This window comes from Oryctolagus cuniculus, chromosome 3 (assembly GCF_964237555.1).
Source record: "Oryctolagus cuniculus chromosome 3, mOryCun1.1, whole genome shotgun sequence".
Taxonomy (NCBI): domain Eukaryota; kingdom Metazoa; phylum Chordata; class Mammalia; order Lagomorpha; family Leporidae; genus Oryctolagus; species Oryctolagus cuniculus.
Genome location: NC_091434.1, coordinates 66,449,405 through 66,466,045, shown reverse-complemented (window position 1 = coordinate 66,466,045; position 16,641 = coordinate 66,449,405).

Sequence of the window (16,641 nt, the reverse complement as noted above, 5' to 3'; positions counted from 1 at the left end):
AGTGACGTAAATGGAAGACTGTCAATCAAGTGACCCGGATGACCTCATCCTCAGGTCCATGACTGAAGTATTAACAGATCCCCCATTGTGAACACTGGCAAAAGAAAATTAAAATCCATAAATGAAAAAAACACCAGAAAAACCCTCCCTTCCACACTACCTGTTGCAATGTAAGTGCACACACAGGACTGGTACCTCTTAGTAAACACTGTGGTTTATTTTGGTTCTGACTCTCAACAGTCCCAGGGTGGAATGTCCCTTGTCCTGCTTCTTCTTTGTGTGATTTTTTTTTTCCTCTTCTCATTCCCAGGACTTATTTCCAGCTCAGGGAAAGCACTAGAAGATCATTCCGTGTTCTTTTATGATGTGATAAGTTGGGCATGGCCACAAATGGAAAAAATGGAAATCCCACAAAAACAAAGTAGATTGTACTCATGGGCCCTCAAAACAGAGGGGACTGCGTGGCCCATGGGACCATGTGGGAGGGCGTGGGAGGGTGTGATCCAATGCAGGGCAGGAGGCAAAGTTGGCAGGAGGAGGGGAGAGTTACATGGAGAAGCAAGGCTGGGTAGGGGGAACAGTTGGGGTTGGCTGGTTTGACCAGTTCTGGAGGACTCTAAGCTCTCAGCATGGTCTGTGGTCCCTGGAGCCTGGTCCTTGCCCTGGGGAGATAAAGGCAGAGGAGTATTACCCACTGGGTGTGTGGTTCAGATGGAGGAGGCCTGGCTCCGGATTGGTTAGTTTTAGTTCGGATAGCAAAGGCCTGCTCCTGGCTGAGCCCTCTGCTCTGTCTGGGAATTGGTTAATCCCAGGGGACACAGTCTTTTCCCCAGCCAGAAATATAATGTTGTTTTTGAGAGGGCAGAGAGAGAAGACGTATATATATATTTTTATATTTATATATTTATATTTGAAAGGCAGAGTGCAGAGAGGGAAGGAAAGACAGAGAGAGAGAGGTCTTCCATCCACTGGTTCACTTCCCAAATGGCCGCAATGGCTGGAGCTGAGCTGATTCGAAGCCAAGAGCCAGGAGTTTCTTCCAGGTCTCCCACGTGAGTACAAGGGCTCAAGGACTTGGGCCATCTTTCACTGCTTTCTCAGGCTGCCAGCAGAGAAGCTCAATCAGAAGAGGAGCAGCTGGGACTTGAACTGGTGCCCCTATGGGCTGCTGGCACTACAGGCTGTGGCTTTAACCTGCTGTGGCACAGTGCTGGCTCCTCTAGCTCTCTCTTGCTCTCAAACACATACATATATGAGAGAGAGAGAGAGAGAGCGCGAGAGAGCACAAGAGAGGGACAGAATTCCCATGTACTGGTTCATTCCCCAAATACCCACAACTGCCAGGGCTAGGTAAGGCCAATGCCAGGAGCCAGGAACTCCAACCAGGTGTCCAGGGGAAGCAGAGGCCGATGGAAAGAGGCTGTTAGCAATGATGGCAGGAATGGTGGGCACAGCAAATGAGGAGGCCCAGCCACGCTTCCCCAGGGGCAGATTTCCTCCCCAAGGTCGGGTCTGTCAGTACCTGCAGGCTCCAGAGCCCTAAGCCCCCAGGGCCAGACAGGACTGGGAGCAGCTGCAGGAGCCAGGCAGGCCACTGGGGCCGGGGCTGGGAGGAAGGGAGCAGCCGCCGCCCTCTGACTCACCACAGGATGGAGCTGGGACGTGAACTGACCACTTCCAGCCCAGTGGAGAGGGTGCTCCCAGCGCCCCCCACCAGGGTGGCCTCTCCCAGGTCCCTGAGGTCACAGCCCTCCTCACCCCCCCAAGTTGCAATGGTTTCATGGGATGTGGTGGCTTCATACCCCTTTTGGCTTCACAGGATATCACGCAGGGCATCACAGACAGACACAGGCAGAGCTGCCCTCGGCAGGGCAGGGAGGGCTGGGAGTGGAGCTCAGATGACCTCAGGCCTGGCTGGCCAGGGTGGGGCCAGAGCCAAGGTCACAGGACCACTGTCTGGTGAAACAAGCCAAGCCCTTTGATGTGGCATCCGGGGTCTTCCTTCCTCAATGTCACCCCATCCTGTCCTTGGCCACCCTGGCCTTACATGTTATACCCAGAACTACAGAACTGCTTCCAAAGCAGCAAGGCTGCCTCCTGTCTCTGTGCTTGGCTCAGGCTGTTCCTCTTGCATGGAGTGCCTGTCCCATTGGCTGCCTGTGACCCAGTCCAGAGAATTCCCCTTTGACAACAGCTACTCCACCAAACCTTCTGGCTCCCACAGTGCCCTCTGTATGCCCCTCTGGGAAGCTGCCCCTCTCTGCTGAACTTCTCCCATAGCCCTTATACCCCCTAAGACATGAACTCTACAAGGGCAGGTATCTTTCTGTAAAAAAAGATTTTTTTTTAATTTGAAAGGCAGAGAATGGGAGAGATCTTCCATCTGCTGGTTCTCTCCCCAAATGGCCAAGACAGCCAGGGCTGAACCAGGCTGAAGTCAGGAGCTTCATCCAGGTCTCCTATATGGGTGGAAGGGGCCCAAGCACTTGGACCATCCCCTGCTGTCTTCCCAGGCACACTAGCAAGGAGCTGGATTGGAAGCAGAGTGGCTGGGACTCAGACTGGCACTTCCCACATGGATGCCCACATGGTAAGCAGCGGCTTAACATACTGCGCCACGGCGCCAGCCCAGGGGCAGGAATCTTTGTTAGCCCTGAGTTCGTCCCTCTTTGCAGCACCTGGCTCCACTGATGCTGCCCTGTGTGCCTTATCAGTCGTCTGTGTGCATACAAGGGATGGTTTATGGAAAGCAAGTTCCAGACAAGAAGAGAGAAGAGCAGAATAAAGGGAGAAGCACAATAGCGAGAGGAGTGGGGAAACAAGAGGAGCTGAGATATAAAGAACCAGGGACCGAGAGCAGCCCCCCTTGTGGAGTCTTGCACAGAGCTACTGAGAGTTCCAGTGGAGTCTTGGCCTTGAACGTATGCCACTGCCACTGACTAACTCAGCAGTAACTGCAGGGAGAGGCCCTCTAAGCAGTGGTAGGAGCGCCTTCCAGGAGCAGGGCACTCTGCAGTGATTCTGTGGCCTCCAGGGCTCTAACCAGAACCAGGGACTTTAGAGGGGGAGATGGCTGCCCTCAGAAAGGTAGCGTGAGTCCCGGGGTAGGGGTGATGGGCTAGTTAAGGACTGCCAGCCTGGGGGGAATCTGTTCCTGGAATCGTGTGCTCATGGTTCGAGGGGAGATTTGGGAAAGGTTTTGTAATAGGACAGCCAGACGGATTCCAGGCCTTGCACTAAAACACGGAATGATCTCTCCACATTCAGACTGAGCAGCTGCAGCACCCGTGTCCCTGTCCCACCGGCTGTGGCAAGAACAAAGGACCAGCCCTGCCTGTTGCGGGCTTTGTGATCTCGCGCAAGTTCTTTAAATTCACCAAGGCTCTGTCTCCTCCTGCGTAGAATGGGGGCAATAGTTATATCCTGCCTCATTTCACCAGTGAGGACATCCGTGTAGAGCTCGTAATGTAGCACCTGATGGATAGTAAATGCTCAATAAAAATTAAAATTATTGCTGTTGGTACCATGAGCCAGTGGGGAAACTTTTTTTTTTAATTGAAACCCTAGCAATTTTTTTTAAAGATTTATTTATTTGAAAGTCAGAGTACACAGAGAAAGAAGGAGAGGCAGAGAGAGAGAGAGAGAGAGAGGTATTCCATCTGCTGGTTTACTCCCCAGTTGGCTGCAACAGCCAAAGCTGCGCCAATCAGGAGCCAGGAGCCAGGAGCTTCTTCCAGGTCTCTCATGTGGGTGCAAGGGCCCAAGGACCTGGGCCATCTTCTGCTTTCCCAGGCCATAGCAGAGAGCTGGATCGGAAGTGGAGTAGCTGGGACTCAAACAGGCGCCCATCCGGGATGCTGGCGCTGCAGGCGGTGGCTTTACCCCATACGCCACGGTGCCGGCCCTGGAAAGCTTAATTGAAGATAAAAAGGCAGCTGAGCACCCGAAAGGCAAGACGGCCTCGAGCCTGCTGGTTGAGAGGCTGCCCCTGGACCAGCAGATGGGCACCAGCGGGAGCTCATGAAAAATGCAATCTTGGGTGCAGCCAGGGAAGCTCCCGCTTGTGACGCTGGCATCCCCTATCAGAGCTCTGATTCAAGTCTCAGCCGCTTCGCTCCTCACACAGGGCATCCACACCGTGACCACAACTTGGCCTTTTGGCTAAGATAAAGCCAAGTCCCGGCTGCTCTGCTAAGTTCCAGCTCCCTGCTAATGTGCTCGGGAAAGCAGCAGAAGACGGCCCAAGTGCTTGGGCCCCTGCACCCGTGTGGGAGACCTGCATGGAGCTCCAGGCCCCTGACTTTGGCCTGGCCCAGCCCTGGTCTCTAAAGTCATCTGGGGAGTGAACCAGCAGATGGAAAAATCTTTCCCTCTTCCTGTAAAATAAATAAATCTTTAAAAAAGAGATTTATTTATTTATTTGAAAGTCAGAGTTAGAGAGAGAGAGAGAGAGAGAAAGGAGAGACAGATCTTCCATATGCTGGGTCATTCCCCAAATGACCGAAACAGCGAGGGCTGTGCCAGGCTGAAGCCAAGAGCCAGGAGCTTCTTCCAGGCTCTTCCACATGGGTGCAGGGGCCCAAATACTTGAACCATCTTCTGCTTTCCCAGGTGCATTTGCAGGGAGCTGGATTGGAAGTGCAGCATCTGGGACTGGAGCTGAATTGAAATGGAGCAGCCAGACTCAAACCAGTGCTCATATGGGATGCTAGCGGCAGCTTAACCAGCTATACCACAGCACCAGCTCCAATAAACAAATATTAAAAGAAATGCAGAGTCCCCAGGCCTTCTGAGTCTGAGCCTGCAACTCAACAAGGTCCCCAGCTGATGATAGGCATCCTGAAGTGGAGCAAGTGCTTTCGGCCATCATGGTGACCCGAACTAGTGACAGTGTATATTGGCTGACAGGGTAGATTTGAAGTGTACACCTCACACACAGGTACACTCTCCCACACACATACATAGCCAAGGATGTGAGGTAATGCATTCGTCATGCCACAATGTGTGCATAATCAAGACATCATGCTGTATAGCCTAAATATATACAACTTTTACCTGTCAATTTAAAAAAAATGCTGACAAAGAAACCCTGCTGTATCTACCACCCACGTGCACCCTGGGAGACGGCAGGTGATGCCTCAGGACATGGGCCCTTGCACACACTCGGCAGACCTGAATGGAGTTCCAGCTCCTGCCTTCTTCCTGGCCTACCCCCAGCCGTTAGGGGGCATTTAGAAGGTCAACAGAGGATGGAAGATCTCTATCTGCCTCTCTGCCTTTTAAATGAAATGAAAATAAGCAAGTAAATAAGTAACAGTTTTAAATTTCTTGGGACAGCAGGATTGAAAGTCTACTTTGGTGTAAACATGTTTGAAATGTTTGCACACAAAGGGTCTTCAAAACGTCCACGGAAAATGTGATTAGGAAAAAAACTGCATGGGGTTCAGCTTTTTTGCATCAAAATAAACTTTTTTAAAAAATTGAAAATTTATTTTCATTTTACTAGAGAGAGTGCTTCTATCCACTGGTTCACTCCCCAGATGGCCACAACAGCCAGGGCTGGACAGGTTTGAAGCTGGGAACCTGGAACGCCATCCAGGTGTCCCATATGGACAGCAGGAGCCCAAACATTTGGGCCATCTTCCACTGCTTTCCTAGGTGCATTAGCACGGAGCTGGATTGGAAGTGGTGCAGCCAAGACTTGAACTTATATGGGATGACAGCGTCACAGATGGCAGCTTAATGCACTGTGCCACAACCCTGGCCCCTCCTAAACTTTTAATTCGATTTTTCCCATGAGTTTTTGAAGCCCCCTCATAAATGCAAAGTGCTGAGGATGAAAAGTAACCCCATGTCTGCTGTCTGTGTGCCCCAGCTCTGGTCTCGGCCGCCCTGGGGCCATAATTCAGTAGGAGTCAGATGGCCAACATCACACCCTGGCTTGCTCACCTGGGGCAAGGTGTGGCTGCGCAACCTAGGCTGTCAACTAACTGTCTCAGGTCCCAGTTTCCCACATGCAAAAGTTAGAACAATGGCAGTGCAGTGCCTAGCTCTGGGGGACGATGAAGCCCTGAGTGAGGTGTGGGCCAAGCCTCCTGCAGCCCAACAGCAGGTGCAGGAAGTCCCTGGGGCTAGAACCAGGAAGGACAGGAGCCAACGCCTTTGAGGCAGAGGAAGGAGAGGAGGAGACCAGCTGACCTCCTCCCAGCTTATTCACCTGGATTTCCCGTGACAGCCCAAGTCCCAGGAGGGACTCAGTCCCAGTCAAGTTTGTGCAGTGTCTACATTTTGCTCGGCACACAGCAGGTGAATATTCAGAGAGCACCATAAATAAATGTTAGAAGGATGCTGGGGTTGTGAAGATGATCACCAGAGGGGAGAGCCTTCCCACCCTCTGTCTTTACAGCTGCACTGTTAGGATTTCAAGGATGGCGCTATGCTGGTCCCATCGTGTTGCCACCAGCACCCTATCTTCATGGTTCTTCTTGCTGAGCCCACTATCCCAAGAAGCATGCTTTAAAACAATTTTTTTATTGTATTTGTTTCCATTTTATTTGAAAGAGGAAGTGAGAGAGACTGATCTTCCAACCAATGGTTCACTCTTCACATGCCTGCAGCAGGAGGACTGGGAGCCTGGACCTCCATCCAGGTCTCGGTCTCCCATGTGGGTGGCAGAGACTCAAGTATTTGAGCCATCACCTGCTGCCTCCCAGGCTGGGCGTTAGCAGGAAGCATCTGGAGCAGAGTCGGGACTTAACACAGGTCCTCCGATAGAGGGTGCAGGCACCCCAAGCAGCGACTCTAACTGTTGAGTTACACACCCACCCCAAGAAGCCAGTTTATAAAGGTAAAATCTGGTTACAGCTAACGTTACCAAAAGGATTGGCTTCCAGAAACAAACTGTGGCTTTGCCTTGTGTGTGTGTTTGCTTACCCATACAGTAGTCACTGGGTTATTTTGGAGCTGGCCTTGGGAGAAGGGGAGGTGGGGCCAGCTGAGGCGAGGGAGGAAGAGGGCTGCTGAGGACAGAAGACCCCCTTAGACCCTCTACAGCCTGGAAGATCAGGGAAAGAAGGCTCTCTGGGGGAAAGATGGAGAGGAGGGGGTGAGCTACACATTTTCCATGCCCTGAGCAGGAGGATGTCACTGCTGACTGGTACTAGGCTGGGGTGCTCGCCGTCACAAACCTGACCCTGACAGCACAAGTGGGTGCCCGGCCTGGGCAGAGGCTGCTGGGCAGGTGCTCTGGCAAGACGGACAGGCCTTCTGCCATCCCTGCTGCTTTTCTCACCCAGGGGTGATCCAGAGCTGCTGTAGAACACCCCCAAAGCTGGTTGGAGGAATTGCTATCGAACCCCTAAACCGAGTCTGCTTGCCCACTGCATTGCATGATAGGCACTGACACTGGGGCAGTGGAAGAAAGTCAGAGTTTATTTGCAAGGTACAGTGAGGAGTCTCACTCCCCAGGCTCCCCGGGGGGTTAAGGGCAGTAAATATTAAAAAGTGGGGACTCAGGGGCTGGCACTGTGGCATAGCAGGTAAAGCTGCCACCTGCAGTGCCAGTATCCCATATGGGCACCAGTTCGAGTCCTGGCTGCTCCACTCCCGATCCAGCTCTCTGCTATATCCTGGGAAGGCAGTAGAAGATGGCCCAAGTCCTTGGGCCCCTGTGCCCACATGGGAGACCTGGAAGAAGCTCCAGGCTCATGGCTTTGGATGGACGCAGCTCTGGCAATTGGGGCCAATTTGGGAGTGAACCAGCAGATGGAAGATTCTCATTCATTCTCTCTCTCTCTCTCTCTCTGCCTCTCCTTCTCTTTGTGTAACTTTCAAATAAATAAATCTTTAAAAAAAAAAAGTGGGGGCTTGGCAGTGCATGATCAGCTCACATGTGGGCCTCTGGTTGGTCCACAGCACTCATGGCCTTTCTTGCATTGGTGACAGGAGGCTGCTGGATTCTTCGGCAGATGTGGTGACACCAAAGTGGGCCCATCTGGGTTTGGGGGGGGAGGATGGTTATTATTTTGTTTGATCAAGACTTGAAGTTCCTGTAGAACATCAGAGATGGACAGAAAGAGAGAGAGAAGTGTGAGAAAGCACTTCCATTTTCTGCTTCACTTCCCAAATGATCCCAACAGCCAGAGCTGGGTCAAGCTGAAGCCAGGAGCCAGGAGCTTCATCCGGAGCTGGGAACTTCATCCGGGTCTCCCATGTGGGTGCAGGGGCCCAAGCACTTGGACCATCTTCTGTTGCTTTTCCAGGTGCATTAGCAGGGAGCTGGATTGGAAGCAGAGCAGCAGGGACTCAAACTGGAGCCCACATGGGATGCCCACATAGGCAATAGCACCTGCCCCAACAAAAGGGCCTAGCGGTAGGGCGTTAGCCATGGAGGTGATCATTGGATTCTGAGTCTTGCAACCCAAAGTACCACAGGAGCCTTGCCACTCCCCTAATTTATTAAGGGGTCAAGGTGAAGCCAGAGGCACCGCAAGCTCAAGGAGAGACAGGCAGCTGAGAAAGTCCATGCCAAAGGCCTCGGGGCCTGGTTTCAGAGCGTTCCCTCTCCTGTAGGTATGCACTTCCCAGCTAATCTACAAGCAGTTTTGCTTCCTAGTGTCCTGCTCATTGCCCTAACTGAGGTTCGCACCTTAAAATCTGTCAGCTTTGCACAGCCAGGCCCTACACAGAATTCTCCCACAAAGCTAAGGCTTCCTGGGGCAGGCGCTTTGGTGCAGCCTTTAGGGGATGATTTGGGAAGCCGGCATCCCATATGGGAGTTCTAGGTTCAAGTCCCAGCCTGGCTTCCGATTCCAGCTCTCTGTTAATGCACACCCCAGGAAGCAGCAGGTGACGGCTCAAGCGGTTGGGTCCCTGCCACCCACGTGGGAGACCAGGATGGAGTTCCCAGCTCCTAACTTCAGTCTGGCCCAACCTCGGCTGTTGTGGGCATTTAGGGAGAGAACCAGAGGGTGGAACCAGTGTCTTTCCTAACTTAATACAGATCACATTTAAAAAGCAAATAAAACATTTCTAAAGTAAGGCCTGCCCTCTTAGAAGCAGACACAGCTGCTGAGATTGGTCCCTGTGGCTGTGGCTTGCATCTGGCTCGGGTGCCTCTGGGTTCGGGTGCTGGCGCTTGCTGCCCGGTATGGTGAAGTCTAGAGGTGGGGCGCCCAGGGGACAGCTGTGAGGCCTCGGAGGGGCTGACCTCCATGGGAGTGAATGCTGGCCTGGCTTTCTGTGGATCCTCACAAGACAGTTGTTTTGGGAAACGAGACCGGCCCCTCAGCACCTGCTGGCGTCCTGTCCCCCCTTGTGGTCCCTCCCACTGGCACACATGCCCGTAGCCACTATGAGGGAGCCCTCACCGCAGGCTGAAACACCAGGGCCTTGCAGCCCCCAAGGCTGTGAGCTAACTAAGCTTCTTTCCTCAATAAAGTCCCTGGCTCAGCTCTCCTGTTACGGCAGCAGAGGATAGCCCGATGCGACGCGTGGAGCGGCCATCCCTGTGCCCTGAACCCAGCGAGGCCAGATGTCCCTGCTGCCGCCCTTGGTTCTGGCTGGGGTTGGGTGGGTCCCCTCTTGAATGGTAGAGAGATTCAGGACAGGTGCTCACCTGCACAGGTGAGTGATGTGCCCTCATCCATATGTGTGAGCCCACGCTCTCCCCTGTAAAACCAGGCGCCCAGTGGGAAGCCTCTCAGACTGTGAGGGGACCATGCAACCTCTGTCACTGAGACCTGGGCTGAGTTCCAGGTTGCAGGCATTCGGGGTGTGAACCAGCAGACAGAAGATTCCTGTCTCAGGTGCACCTGTCCTCCCTCCCTCCCTCTCTCTCTCTCTGTCATCTTTCAAATAAATAGAAACAATTTCATTATTATTTTTTTGTAAGATGACAGTCACAATAAATGGTGACTTCAAAATCTGTTCATCTCTAAGAAGATGCTGGCAACCTCATGTCAGTCCTTGAGGAAAATTACTTTAGCTTCCAAAGTCTGAGTCACTGATGACGCCCTTGGCCACCAGACAGGGCTTGGCTGGGACAGGCTGCTTGCCAGGGTTGACACTGGCACTCCAATGCCCAGGCTGGCACCCAAGGGAAACACATCTGGGATCCTCTCGTGACAGGTGGCAGTTCTGTGACCTCATGGGTGCTAGGATATGTCTGACCTTCCATGGGCATCCTTACTGTGCTGCAGGAACTGATGAGGAAAATTCAGTGCACAGATGCAACAAGACAATTGCTGTGTCCTCCAGTTTTGACAGCCATGCACACAAAGCAGCTGCAGTTTGGTCCTCCATTATCACCTGCCCTCACGAAGCTGTAGGGCTGTGCTGCTGTTGGATTTGGTTGAATTAAACGGGACAAATATGCATTTGGATGCTGACTGGACAGATGCAGAAGGGTGGCGCCCATGGGACTGTAGCCCCAGAGGGTGGCAAGGAAGAGACTAACCACTGGCTCTGTTGGAGGGAGGACAGGGAAGAGGCATTAGGTGGTCTCCCTGTGGGGGGTCACTGCTAATGGGACATTATGTGCACCAGATTGAGCGGTTTGGGGACAGCAGCCATGTCTTCCTAACTCCTGGAGTCAAGTAAATGTTGGAAGAATTAATAAAGACAAATGGCAGTGGAAATGCTGGTTAAAACAGTTACTGAACACTATGCTTTTCTTGCACTTAAAGCTGCTTGCAGGGCCAGCACGGTGTAGTAGGCTAAGCCTCCGCCTGCCACGCCGGCATCCCATATGATCGCCAGTTTGTGTCCCAGCTGCTCCACTTGCGATCCAGCTCTCTGCTGTGGCCTGGGAAAGCAGCAGAAGATGGCCCAAGTCCTTGGGTCCCTGCACCCTCGTGGGAGACCTGGAGGAAGCTCCTGGCTGCTGGCTTCAGATGGGTGCAGCTCCAGCTGCTGTGGCTATTTGGGGAGTGAATTAGCAGATGGAAGACCTTTCTAACTGTCTCTCCCTCTCTGTCTGTAACCCTGCCTGTCAAATAAATAAATAATTTTTTTTAAAAAAGCTGTTTAGGAAAAGCCGAATAAGTAGGTTTTCTTTGCTTTAAGGGCTGCTCTCCTACATTGTAATTTAACGACTGTAGTACTTACATTTCAGCACAAGAGGGCGCTGCTGCCTAGTTTATTTAACAAAAATATTACAGATTTTTACAGATTTGCCACGTCTTCTTAAACTACAGCATATGTAGTATCTTGTGCCATTTAACCACTCTCCCCAAAATAGAACAACAAAAATATCCTATCCTTATTCAATAAAATTTTTATCAGCTTGATAAATTTCTCCTAAACCACATGATTAGCAAGTGGAAAAAGATAGTATTTTAAGTGTCTATTTAAGCCCAGGCCTCGCTAGAGGATTTCAGTTAAACTCCTGAGATCCTTCAGTAAACCCAGCGATTCCCAGTGATGCAAGCTAGGCTGAGCATCCGTATCAGAGGGACTCACAGGAGGACAGGAAGTCCCAGCCAAGAACCCAAGCGTTCTGAGGATCAAGGTCTTGCTGAGGTGATGGCCAAAGTGTAGGCCTCACATTTGGGGTGTGCAATCACTTTTGCAAAGAGCTCAAAAGCATCGAATGTGAATTCAAAGTGTAGCTGTGCCTGGAATCCAGAACATCTGATATTTCTCTGTCCATGCCTCCCTGTGTATGTAGTGATCTTTTTTGTTTGTTTTTTTTTAAAGATTTATTTATTTATTTATTTATTTATTTGAAAGACAGGTTCAGAGAGGCAGAGGCACGGAGAAATAAAGGTCTTCCATCCTCTGGTTCATTCCCCCAGATGGCTGCAATGGCCGGAGCTGCACTGATCTGAAGCCAGGAGCTTCTTCTAGGTCTCCCATGTGGGTGCAGGGGGCCTAGAGACTTAGGTCATCTTCCACTGCTTTCCCAGGCCATAGCAGAGCTGTATCAGAAGTGGAGCAGCTGGGTCTTGAACCTGTGCCCACATGGGATGCTGGCACTGCAGGTGGTGGTTTTACCCACTATGCCACAGTGCCGGCCCCTATATAGTGATCTTGTATATATTATACCAGAACTTAGGGGGAAAAGTTAGCAAGTAATTGTAGAATTCTAAAGGATTTTTTTTTCTTTGCTAACATATTCTCTTCAGAATAGCAAGTTTCCTAGAACTGCGTGTGTGTGTGTGTGTGTGTGTGTGTGTATTTAAACTTGAATTACAGGGTGGGCATTGTGGCAGAGCAGATTAACCCATAGCTGGCATCTGATATCAGAGGACCTGGGATGAAGGCCTGCCTCCGCCTCCATTTCCCATCCAGCCTTCCGGCGAATGTGCATTGGAGTCACAGATGATGCTTGTCATCCACATGGGACCCCTGGGTCCTGTCTTCAGCCCGGCCTAGCCTCAGCTGTTGCAGCCATTGGGGGAGTGAACCAGGAGATGGAAGGCCTCCTCCCCACATCCCCTCCCTGTATATATCCTTCCCTCTCTGTCACTCCGCCTTTCAAATAAATAAATAAAACAAAGAAATCTGAATGTGATCTTAAAGAAATAAAATTATCTCCTTGGGTTCCTTGAACTATTACTGCTACTACTATTTCTTCTTCTTCTTTCTTCTGGTTATTGTTTGAGAGACAGGTCTTCCTTCCGTTGATTCACTCTGTATTACACTGGCAGGAAGCTGGAGTCGAAGGTTGGAGCCTGGAATCCAAGCCAGGAGCTCAGCATCTTAGCCCTAGGCCAAACCCTTCTCCGTGACTCCACCACAAGTCACAGTTCCCGCTTCCTCCTGGCCAGACAGACTGCCCCAGGCTGAGCAGGCTGAGTGTCTGTGTTGGGGTCACCTCCTGCCCCCGGGGTCATCCTCTCCTGCAGTCACTTGCTCAGGGCCCGGATGTTGCCCAGGGCCAGAGAAAGTCCTCATCAGCCCCGGAGGGAGCCTCTGGGGCTTTCATGCCTAGAGGCTTCGAATTTTCTCTGTGTGGGTTGGTAAACAACTAGGGAGGAGTGAGGCGCTGAGGCTCAGGGCCTTGGGTGTGAATCCCAGCTCAGCTGCTCGCAGCTGTGGGGCGCAGGCCAGCTCTTAGCTTTCTGCCGTCTCTGCCTCCCATGGGGCTGGGGCAATGCTGAGGGGAAGACTTAGCTCCCGGGGCCTCTATAATATGTAATGCTTGGAGAAATATGTAATATCTCTTTCCTATCTCTCTAGTATTAGCAATAATTTAAAATATTTTATTCTCTTAGTGAATGCCAATTTAAAAGAATCATTGAAAATTTCTTTCCTCTCTATTTAAAAAATTTAACCCTTGTTTATTTATTCCATAAATATTTATTAAATTTATGAAACCATAGTAACATATTTTAGGTAAGTGTGTTATTATGATCTTTGGAAACTACAGAAATACAAAATAGTAGGGGGAGGGGGGTCTTCTAAGTGTCTGAACTTCCGGAGAAGTTCAGTTGTGATTTTTTTAAATAAAGATTTATTTATTTGAAAGGCAGTGACAGAGAGGAACATACATACACACACAAAGAGAGAGAGAAAGAGAGAGAGAGAGAGAGAGAGAGAGAGAACTTTCATCTTCACTCCCCAGATGGCTGCAACAGCAGGGTCTGGGTCAGAATGTCATCTGGGTCTCCCCTGTGGGTGGTAGGCACCCAAGCACTTGGGCCTTCCTCCGCTGCTCTCCCTGGTGAATTAGCTGGGAGCTGGATCTGAAGTGGAGCAGCCTGGACTTGAAGCGTGCTCTACTGCAGGATGCTGGCATTGCCGGTGGCGTCTTAACCTGCTATGCCAGGCCTCCGGCCCTCAGCTGTGATTCCTGAATAAACAATTTATGTTTTGCGGTGATGTCAGCATAATTTTCCAGTGGGGCATTTTAAATATATTTCAGTTCATTGAAGATGAATCTTAGTGGAGAATGGGACTGGGAATGGGAGAGGGAGGGGGTGGGTAGGAGGGCAGGTATGGTGGGAAGAATCCCTATATTCCTAAAGTTGCACTTAGGAAATGTGTACTCTTTGAATAAAAGGTTTCTTTGGGAAAATAACAAATAAAATGAATTTGAACTTGGAAAAAATGAACTATTTTAGCCTCCCATTTGCCAAAGCTCCCTTCAACCCTAGCTTTCCCTGCAGTCATCACAGATAACAATGGAGCGAGACCAAGAATGTTATCACCTGCTCTTTTTTTTTTTTTTTTTTGGCTTGTTTCCCAGAAAACTTTTTTTTTTCAATTTGACAGAGTTAGAAAATGAGAGAGAGAGAGAGACAGAGGGAAAGATCTTCCTTCCGTTGGTTCACCCCCCAAATGGCCGCCACAGCCGGCGCTACACCGATCTGAAGCCAGGAGCCAGGTGCTTTCTCCTGGTCTCCCATGCAGGTACAGGGTCCAAGCACTTGGGCCATCCTCCACTGCCCTTCCGGGCCACAGCAGAGAGCTGGACTGGAAGAGGGGCAACCGGGACAGAATCCGGCGCCCATATGGATGCTGGTGCGGCAGGCAGAGGATTAACCAAGTGAGCCACGGGGCCAGCCCCTCACAGAAAACTTTTATTTAAGGTGTAAAAACTTCATATATTTCATAAACACAACTTTAGGAACATAGTGATGTCGCTGACCTTTTAACTGGTGAATTTTGTGGCATGTGAATTGTACCTCAGTAAAGATAGCAATGGGGAAGGATTCCATTCAACTAATATTTGTGGCCACACAGTAGGCACTGAAGTGACTCCGGGCTTCAGTGGGGGAGACACAGGCCGTGTAGGAGTCAGGGCTTCCGGGAGGTGCTGTGTGGGGAGCACCTGCGGAGGACAGGGTCAGACCTGGCGGGACTCAGAGCGTTGGATTTCTTTCCCAAGGTTCTTCAGGAAGTTGAAGCAGGGACTGCGGGCGGGCTCCCCCTGCCGGCTCCACGTGGGAGCAGTCTCATTCAGATCAGAGGATTCTCCCCACAAGGGGGCGCCTCGGGAGACCCCTGGGGAAGAGCCGAAAGAATAGACTCTGGGCTGCCGGGGCTGGATGGGTTCCCCAGAGGCTCTGCGCGGGGCCTTCGCCCAGGGGTGGGCTGCAGCTGTGCGGGTCAGACAGGGGCAGGGCGCGGGGCAGCGGTGAGGGGTAGGGAGAACTCGCAGACCGCTTTCCCCAGGAGCGTGCGTGGTGCAGGTTGGAGAGCCTCACGGTGGTCCTGCTCACAAACGTGGCTGACACTCACGTGACGTGCACACTCACGTCAGAGATTCTCACCAGCACAGGGGGGAGGCCACAGGCACTGGTTCGGACATATGACAGCGAGGGCAGGTGTTCATGGGAGAATGACGGCGATCTGAAGACCGCCCGGGCTGCTGCAGCACCTACTCACTCACTCTTGGTATCTTCGGCAGGTGTTTAGGCACCGCCCTGACCCAGACCCAAGGGTGGCACTGTGAATAAATTGCACCCTTCATCCTTTGGGAAGTTTCCAAGCCAGGACTGGAGATCAGAGGGAGACGTAGGCCCTGCGGGTGATGAGTGACAGCCAGCAAAGAGCTGTGGGAAGGAGAAAGACGGGCATGGCCATCCCCCCATAAAGGTTATTCAAGGGCTTTATTTCCCTGGCTTTGAAAAAAAGAATGCTTGTGCAGAACACCTTGGACTGGCCTAGCACGGCCTTCGTGTTTGCTAGAGGGGCAGAGAGATGTGGGGAAGAGGCCCCAGGCGCCGCCTCACTCTGCCACTGGCTCCCTGGGTTTAAATCTGGAGCACAATTCCCCTGCTCCATCCTCAGGCTGACTTCCCCAGGGAAAGCGAAGCTGGCCTCCCAGCAGGGTGCCCAGAAAGAGAGAGAGGGAGAGGAGCCAGCTCACCCGCGGGGGGGATCAGTTTCTCACTTAGTGCTCCGTCTTGAGCCAGTCTTCACCCAAGACCCTCATCAAGGATAAGAGGAGTGGTAAAATAAACGTGACAAAGTTTGCCATTTTTAGGAGTGTAGCTCCATGGCACTAGGTACACACAATGTTTTGCATCCGTCCCCACTGTCTGTTCTGGAACTTTCCCATCTTCCCAAACTGCCCCTGTCCATTAAGCACCAACTCACCCCTCCCTCCGAGCCCTGGTAGCCTCGATTCTATTTGCTGTTCCATGACTCTGCCTGTTCTAGGTGCCTGGTGGAGGTAGCGTCACACAATATTTGTGGTCTATCCTGTTGTCAGAATCTCATTCCTTCTTAAGGCTGAGTCGTGCTAAGGCTGTGTACGCGCTGCACTGTGTACCCGTGCACCTGCTCATGGCTCTCGGTCTGCTCCCCTGTGTGGGCTCTTGTGAATAAGTCTGAGGTGGTCAACGCTGGTGCACAGTGGAAGGTTCAAGGCCCCTGCTTCCGATCCCCTGGGGTGCATGCTTAGAAGAGAAGGTGCCGCCTCTCGGGGACCACCTGGGCCGTTTCCATAGCAACCGCTCCTGCCAGCACAGCACATGCCTGGCTGCAGCACCTGCAGAGAGTGCAGAGAGCTGAGCTTGGAGTCGGGTACTTTCGCTGGCTGTTTCCTTTTACTCCTCTCCTTCCCCAAGCCCTGCTTTTTCATGGGCTTTTTATTTTTGCAATAAAACTGTGGACCCGGATTTCCACTCACGTCTCTTTCCTGTCTCCAGCCCAGTCGAGGACACGACACTGCAGTGACAGCTCTGCTTA